We start from the raw sequence: 8,738 nt of genomic DNA on the forward strand, positions 1-8,738 counted from the left end.
TAGCTCTCTGAGTACAGGTAGTCCTTGACTTACAAAAATTCATTTAGTAACCGTTTGAAATTAGAACGCTACTGAAAAAAGTGACAGGTTTGTTTTTACACCTATGACCAGCACAACATTCCCATTGTCATGTAATCAAAATCTGAAGCTTGGTAACAGATTAATATTTGTGATGGTTGCAGTTTCCTGGAGTCATGGGAACATATTTTGAGCCTTTTAACAAGTAAAGTCAATGGAGAAGCCAGATTCACTTAACGTTGCTTAATGTTACTAACAACAACTGCTATGATTCATTTAACAACTGTGGCAAGAAAGTTCTTAAAATGGGGCAAAACTTAGTAACTAAAATTTTGGGCTCAATTGTAATTCTAAATCAAGGTCTACTTGTAGTCTAGTTCTAGGCATAAAAGCCAGCTAGGTGACTTTGGCCATCACTTTCTGTCAGGCAGTTGTCAGAAGTTAAGACTAAGTTGAAGGAAGAGAAGAGAAAGAAAAAAATAGAACAGAAAATCCATGTCAATGTATTAAGATAAAATATTGCACCTAGCCTACAACTTATATTGGGCATAATTGCAATATGTCCTAATTAAAAAGACAATGAAATAAGCTCGTCTATAGTTGTGCTGTTTTTTTCTTCCAAACATGCTAATCATCGGGTCTTTTTATAGAAACTTTAAGATTATCAGTATTTGTAATTCTTAAAGGGCTGATTTAAGTCTCTCAGGACAAAGGAAGCTGTTAAAAGACCAGTTACACTAAAGACCAGTTACAATCACACAATAGAATTGAATAGAGGTCAACAGAATATTTGATTATGCCAAAATAGCAAAGCTCACACATGCTGTCCCATGAGGACTGCCAGACTGTAGAAAAAGCAGTAAGAAATTGGAAAGTTGACAAACATGACAAAAATCACATATGAATGAGATGACTAAGGCTGGATCACATAATGACAGAAAAGGTGGCCTCTGCTTTGCAACCCAAGAGGCTGACGAGACGACCCCAAAGCAACAATGCTTACCAGCTTAGATCTCATATTAATGTAACAGCTATCAAATGCAGTGACTATAGCTGACCTGGTATGTCAGACATTTGGCAAAGATATAGCATACTCAGGCTTTGCTAGCCACAAGTCTGAGAAGAAATGGGAAAAAAATAACTTTTTCATAAGATGGAAGAAAAATATGGAAAGGAGAAAAGGAAAAGCGTCATTTAGTTTCTTCTGTACTTTTGACATGCAACACTTAGTTTCTTAAAAGTTTAGCTTCCTAAGGGAAGAAGGACCTCAGAACAGGAACTTTATTTGTAAGGTACTGAAGGAAAAAGATGGAATATAAAAGATTGCTGTCTGCATGCACATAAAAACAAATTTCCAATAACTAAAGAATGTGAAAAACTAAGACACATCACATGGTTTAAGAAAAATCTGATAGAATGAATCAGATTGACATTTGATTTTTATTTAGATCATACCTTGACATACACTAAGCCTAGAATATATCTGATTTTTAAAAAATCAGACAGCCATATATTGTACTAAGATACTGTATGCACAACTATCATTTATTATATAAACTACCAGAACTGAACTCTTACTGCAGAATAAATGAAAATTAATAAACTAAACTATGGTTTAACATTGTGGATGAATCCAATCTCTGCGTTATTCCCTCCACAATCAGAAAAGCTACTATACAATATAATGCCAGAACATATATAACTCCTACTTTCTCCCAATTTTAGTTTTCAGGGAGATCCATGTTCCATATATGTCAGTACATACTGAGACCTAAACTAATGTTCAAATATGTATCTTCAATTAAGCCAAAATGTTATTTTATTAAATAATTATGGTCAATTGTATAAGCCTTGCATATGACTCAAATTAGAGCTACGACTGGATGAAAATTTAAACCCTAGATATAAGGATGAGGAAGGATGATTTAAATTTGAGGGTGTCAAGTTTTGTTACTTCCATGCCACAGCATGGAAAAGATTTGTTTATCACTCTGACTTTCCTTAGCCTTTCGAAGTGGAATGCTTTTTACCACTGCAATCTAAAATTCATAATTGTACAAATTGTAACAGTAAATGTTACAAATATTTGTTTGAATAGGCAAGATTGTGTCACTCTGGTAGAGGGAATGACATATTTACTGTTAAAGAGAGATCTCCTTCAGTCTGAAAAAAAAAACACCTTTTTCCTCGAGCACAATTTTTGGGACAATAAGCTCTGGTTAGATAATATCTAAATATTCTCCCAAAAATGTTTTTGATATTTCACTCCATTTCACTCCTGAAATTTTTCAGAAGATACTTGGCTTCCTTGTTGGATCTGCATGCTTAGTGCAAACATCTGAAGGATGAAGAGAAGAGAAGCAACCTGGATTCTTTCCTGCACATTCATGATGAATTTGAGAAAGCCTACTAGAATACATTTCTTATTAAACTATTGACAAAACAAGGGTTCTCACCTGGTAACAGATTTCGATCCATAATAATTGCAATGCACATATATTTTATTGCATTTTTATTAAGAGAACTATATGCAGTTCTATAAGAGAACTATGTCTATATGTATAGAACCATGAAACTTTCTAGGGAACAGCACTTAAGTGGCTTGGTCAGGATTTTTAGATATTCTAAATCCTCTGGATTCTATTCAAAGGCAAATTAACATAACAATAGGCATGAAATTTATATCTTCTTTGCCCAGTTTCCACATGGCTTATAAAGTTTCCAATAATCCTGAGAAGTCCTGAAGAAGACAAAGTTTGACTAGAAACTTTTTGTCCATGTAAATTATTGGAATTACTTCAACTCGTAACATTTGATGGCACTGTAGACATCCTACATTCTACAAGTAATTGCCTGTTTGGATTTTATTTTTCTTTATACTCTTTCAATAATCCTTGGGTGCTATAGAATTACTATTAAATATTTTTAAGGATAAAGCCATTATTTATTTCAACATGGGCAGGTTTGAGTTAAATTTGAGATTTTAAACTGGATTTCTTGTGTTCTGAAAAAAAATACAGTAATAAAATAATTATGCTTAAAATCCTTAAATTTTAACAAAACTGCATGATGAAAATAACTGCTTAGTCTTCATGGATATCAATAATCACCCATAAGGAGCTTGATTTTTGCCTTTCTGAAATGAGTAGTATCTTTTATAACAATTTCCCCAGTATAAACAATATAAATCCAAAATCCAGTGCTCCTGATAGTTATGGAGTGGCCCAGTCCCTGAAATTTAGTTTTTAAAAGCATTACATATGTTTAATGTTGCTCTAATTCAGCTCTAAACATAAGCCTAAATTTTAAGCAAAAGAAAGAAGTTTATAGGAATGTATTATTTTATTATGTAACATCCCAGAACTGATAACCTTGCTTGGAAGTATATTGCAAAGAAAGAAAGAATAACATTTGTTGTCTATTTCTTCACCTAGGATATTGCTCTTTAGAATAACCTCATTCTATATGAATTTGCTTTTCCTACTCTAAACAATGCCAATTCAAAGTTATCAAAAAAAGGGTCTGCGATAGTATATTCCATACAGGGGTGGGATCCAAGAGGGTTAACTACTGGTTTGGTGATTTATGATGTGCTTCCCTGCATGCTGTGTGTAAATCTTCATCACTTTTTTCCTGCTTTTTCAACTGCAGCTGTGCCTTGCACAGCAGCCAGGGACTGAAAAAGCAGGAAATAAAGGTCAGGTAAGAGCCCAGGTGGGTGAGTGGGCTAAACAACCGGTTCTATGTCTGTTGCTCTTCAGAGCTACCGGTTCTACAGAGCCGGACAGAACTGGTAGAATTCCACCCCTGATTCCACAGCCTCATGATTATGGCTTACAGCTCATGAAAACCCCAAATCCACAATCTAGAAAATTAGAATATTGTGAAAAGGTTCAATATTCTAGGCTCAAAGTGTCCCACTCTAATCAGCTAATTAAGTCATAACACCTGCAAAGGGTTCCTGAGCCTTTAAATGGTCTCTCAGTCTGGTTCAGTAGGAATCACAATCATGGAAAAGACTGCTGACCTGACAGTTGTGCAGAAAACCATCACTGACACCTTCCATAAGGAGGGAAAGCCTCAAAAGGTAATTGCAAAAGAAGTTGGATGTTCCCAAAGTGCTGTATCAAAGCACATTAATAGAAAGTTATGTGGAAGGGAAAAGTGTGGAAGAAAAAGGTGCACAAGCAGCAGGGATAACTGCAGCCTAGAGAGGATTGTCAGGAAAAGTCCATTCAAAAGTGTTGGGGACTTTCACAAGGAGTGGACTGAGGCTGGAGTCAGTGCATCAAGAGCCACCACACACAGACGGATCCTGGACATGGGCTTCAAATGTCGTATTCCTCTCGTCAAGCCACTCCTGAACAACAAACATCAAAAGTGTCTTACCTGGGCTAAAGAAAAACAGAACTGGTCAGTGGTCCGAAGTCCTCTTTTCTGATGAGAGCAATTTTTGCATCTCATTTGGAAACCAAGGACCCAGAGTCTGGAGGAAGAATGGAGAGGCACACACTGCAAGATGCTTGAAGTCCAGTGTGAAGTTTCCACAGTCTGTGTTGATTTGGGGAGCCATGTCATCTGCTAGTGTTGGTCCACTGTGTCTAATTAAGTCCAGGATCAATGCAGCTGTCTACCAGGAGACAGCTCGTCTTCCACAGACGAGCTTTATGGGCATGCTGACTTCATTTCCCAGCAGGACTTGGCACCTGCCCACACTGCCAAAAGCACCAAAACCTGGTTCAATGACCGTGGGATTATTGTGCTTGATTGGCCAGCAAACTCACCTGACCTGAACCCCATACAGAATCTATGGGGCATTGCCAAGAGAAAGATGAGAGACATGAGACCAAACAATGCAGAAGAGCTGAAGGCCGTTATTGAAGCATCCTGGTCTTCCATAACACCTCAGCAGTGCCACAGGCTGATAGCTTCCATGCCATGCTGCATTGAGGCAGTAATTGCTGCAAAAGGGGCCCAAACCAAGTACTGTGTACATATGCATGCTTATACTTTTCAGAGGTCCGATATTATTCTATGTACAATCCTTGTTTTATTGATTGCATGTAATATTCTAATTTTCTGAGATTGTGGATTTGGGGTTTTCATGAGCTGTAAGCCATAATCATCTCAATTATGACAAATCACAGCTTGAACTATCTTGCTTTGCATATAATGAGTCTATGTCATATATTAGTTTCACCTTTTAAGTTGAATTACTGAAATAAATGAACTTTTGCACAATATTCAATTTTTTGAATTTCACCTGTATATATACATATGGTATGTATTATATATGTAATATATATATGACTGAACTGAACATAGAACATCTTATACAGAAGGGTAAAAAGCCATTATAGTACAAGATACAGCTTTTGATTCCTTGTTATAATTTTTTTTTGCAACTGGACTGACATTTTTAGTTAGTATTTATCTTATTTCATGTATCATGGGTACTCACCTGAAACATCTTTTTTACCAGGAAAGCTAATCAATAAATTAAATACATTTTATTGTTTTGGTGGAGAAGACTATTATTTGGAGAAAAATATGAACTGACAGATGTCTTCATTTACCAGTTATCTTTCCATGGTTTTATTCTGAATAAATAGGAATAGCTATTTTAATTTGTATCTTTCAAGTCCATTTAAAAATACTAATTTTATGGGGGTTTTTATATAAAACATACACATTTTATAAAGAAAAAGAGGCATTAAATCTGTACGTATTTTTGATTTAAGCAGCAGACTGTACTTACATTTATTATATTTTAATTTGAGCCTGGGAAGTCCTGAATAGTTTATTGCAATAGGCCTATTTCAAATGTGATTTAACTTGAACCTAGACATATAATTCATTATAGCTGAATCAATATTTGCTATAATTACTGTATTACCAAATAATATAGCACTTGCCAAAAATAGACACCTATAATATTTTGTTCAATTTTATCTCTTAATCTTCAGTGGCATAATATTTCGTACCTTTTGAAAAGAAAGCACAATGAAAAGGAAGCAGTACTGAAAAGACAATCTTATGTTTGTCCAACGTTACACAATGGAGAAAGATTAAAACAATAGCAGAAGTTGCATTTATCTGCAGGCAGTACATTGTGTAGTTTAATATAGAATTTACGGACAGGATGATGGATTGCCTTTTCATAATATTATTAGAAAGAAAACAATAGTCAACAATTTTAGTCTTTCTATTTGTTCCAAATCAAATCCACTTGTTCCAAACAAGTTTATCAATCAACCTATGAATAATCTTCACTCCACTGCACACATAGTTTAGAATCATGCAACTACAATGTTTTCTTAAATAATGGTCCAAGAAATACTGTACAAAATGTAGTAAATTATCACCTGACAAATTCATCTGTAATAATATAGATCTTAGTTGTGGTGGATTATAGATCTTAAATTATAGTTTCCAGATAAACATAGCCACAAAGTGGAAAAGACTATAATTCCTTATTAAAGGGGATTGGTAACTTTCAGCTGAGAACAGCAAGATGCTCTAGTTCTTTTCATTTGGATCTGATAATCACCTTTGATCATAATTGCTAAAAGCTGATTGAACAAAGAATAAAAAACAAAGAGCATGTATGTTTGTTTATGCATTCAAATTAGTGTTGACTTCTGAATAGAACTCAGTTTCCTGGTCTCTAGCCTGGTGACTAAATCATTACACAAATTGGATCTTACATGATCCAGAAGGCTTTACACAGGTTTACCTGGACAAAATTACATCCAATCACACCTATTTGCAAGGATGGTGGGTTTTTCCCTCATCTGTACCCACTTTTACAGCTCTCCATGAGAATGCTTGACACATGATACTGGACGTAGAGCAAGTTGGATGCAGAAGTGCATCTACTTGAAAATACTACTAGCCTTGTGTAATTAGCCTAACACAATCAATAGTATAAAATGCTGCTCAGAATTATTTGTAAGCTATAAAAAATATCTAATAGCCAAGCAAGAATTATAATTGAAAGAAAATATATTTAAAAAGTTGTTTTAGTATATTGTTTAATAAAACCAAGATGTTATATTTTAATCTTGCATTTGTGAAATTTTAACTTTTAAAAAGGAGTTCAAAGTCATATTCAGAAAGTATTCCACTAAATAAACCACAATTGCAAAACGGAATTTCTACTAATCCTTAGGAAAAATAAAACCAAGAAACTCTAATTTTATAAATGAGTCTTAATTTATTGGGGCTTCATCCTAGATCTGTTCAATCTCCTCAAATCTGAGATCCCTGACATTACATTACTGGTTGGTTGCTACAGTATCTTTCAATGAAACAGTAAACCTTGTAAATAATTTTAATGTTACTTTTAAGTTATTTGTCTTCCCCTACTCAGTTAAGATACTGTCTAAGCATAATAAACTTGAATGCCCTCAACAAACCCATGGAAATCTAAACAACTTTATGCAACTTTATTTTTTTATAAAAGCATTCAGAGTGACAGAGATAAAAAGTTTGTTTGGTACAAGGAGTTTTCAAGACATTTGCTATCCTCCCAACCTTACCCTTTAACCACAAATCTCAATCATTTTGAAATATATATTTAAATACACCTGTACATTAATGAACTACACTCAGAATTTCATACACTGGTTCCTTCAGACAGATGTAACCCACATGACAACTCAGAATTGAGCCCAAATGGAATTTACTGTCAGATAAATAATCTAATATTCTAAGTTATCATAAAATGCCACACAAATGAAATTTATACTTCTCTGGTCGACGTTTCTTGGATGCCAACTGCGCTTCTGTAAAAAAAAAAAAAAAAAACAGCGTGCCCCGCTGCCCCACAGAAAGACAGAGATTGGTTTTAAAGACCACCGGATCTGTAGCGCTGCATCAGCAAGCTTTCACTTCCTCAAGCAACCAGTACCTGCTTTTGGGATATTACAAAGTATCAAACGCCTCCTTCCTTCGTTTATAACCGTTTCACCAAGTGCGGGGCCTCACCAAAGAGATAAGGAAAAGATGGCACCTTTTTTATTTCTCTTTGGTGCTACTTCGGTGCCCAACACGTTTCGTCGTATTGTATTTTAGTATTGTATTTGCCCCCACCTCCTCCAAATCCCTATTAGGAGGCCTTTAAATCCCCACGCAAAGACAGTTTCTGGCCCGCCCTCCCGCAAAAGGCAGCTGCACAAATGAACGCTTTAAAAGCTCCCGCTGCTGCTTCCAACCCAGCACGACGTTCTTGTCCCATGTCACCTTGCTAAAGTCACGCACGTACACCTCTTCCAACACAAAGTTGGTCTCGCCTCCAAAATTTCCCGCCGCTGCTGATGCTGCTGCAGTCGCTCGAAAGCCTTTAGCCCAAAGCCTGGCTAACTGATTAGCTAAGCAGTCAAACCTGTCGGAAAAAACAAGAGTTTCCATTTCTATGCCTTCTAAAGCCAGAGTAATTATGCCTCCTGCCCCCTCTTCTCTTTGTGCCTTGTACTCCTTTTGTTCAACTTTTCCTCCTCTTCGCTTTCTGCCTTTTTCTTGCTCAAGGCGCCGGTTCTCCACAACCCAACATTCGCTTACCTCTGCCGGTGAAGAGGCTCTGGTCTAAGGAGAAGCCAACAATACACGCAATACCAGCGTCTGCACACAATGGAGAAGTGAAGGGCGAGCACATTGACACCTAAAAGCAGCCTGAGCTCCGCCTACTTCACGGCTAGGCTGCACCATTATAAACAAAG

The 8,738-nt window shown here is 36.0% G+C and overlaps 1 protein-coding gene across 3 annotated transcripts in view; it reads right to left on the bottom strand.

The window, feature by feature from the left end:
• The window catches only part of BZW2 (basic leucine zipper and W2 domains 2), a 40,063-nt gene extending 31,351 nt beyond the window's left edge, over window positions 1-8,712 (bottom strand). The window contains exons 1-2 of one of the 3 annotated variants that reach the window (XM_026678032.2): window positions 8,581-8,670; window positions 8,263-8,404 (exon numbers count right to left, since the gene is read on the bottom strand). The gene's annotated coding sequence lies outside the window, so the exon portion shown is untranslated. Of the gene's footprint in view, window positions 1-7,930; window positions 7,952-8,262; window positions 8,405-8,580 lie in introns of those variants that run through there. The other 2 variants (XM_026678031.2, XM_087945185.1) reach the window with 2 other exon arrangements.
• Window positions 8,713-8,738: the final 26 nt, after the last annotated feature.

This window comes from Notechis scutatus, chromosome Z (assembly GCF_049901735.1).
Source record: "Notechis scutatus isolate UNSWTSFEM ecotype Mainland chromosome Z, rNotScu1.2, whole genome shotgun sequence".
Taxonomy (NCBI): domain Eukaryota; kingdom Metazoa; phylum Chordata; class Lepidosauria; order Squamata; family Elapidae; genus Notechis; species Notechis scutatus.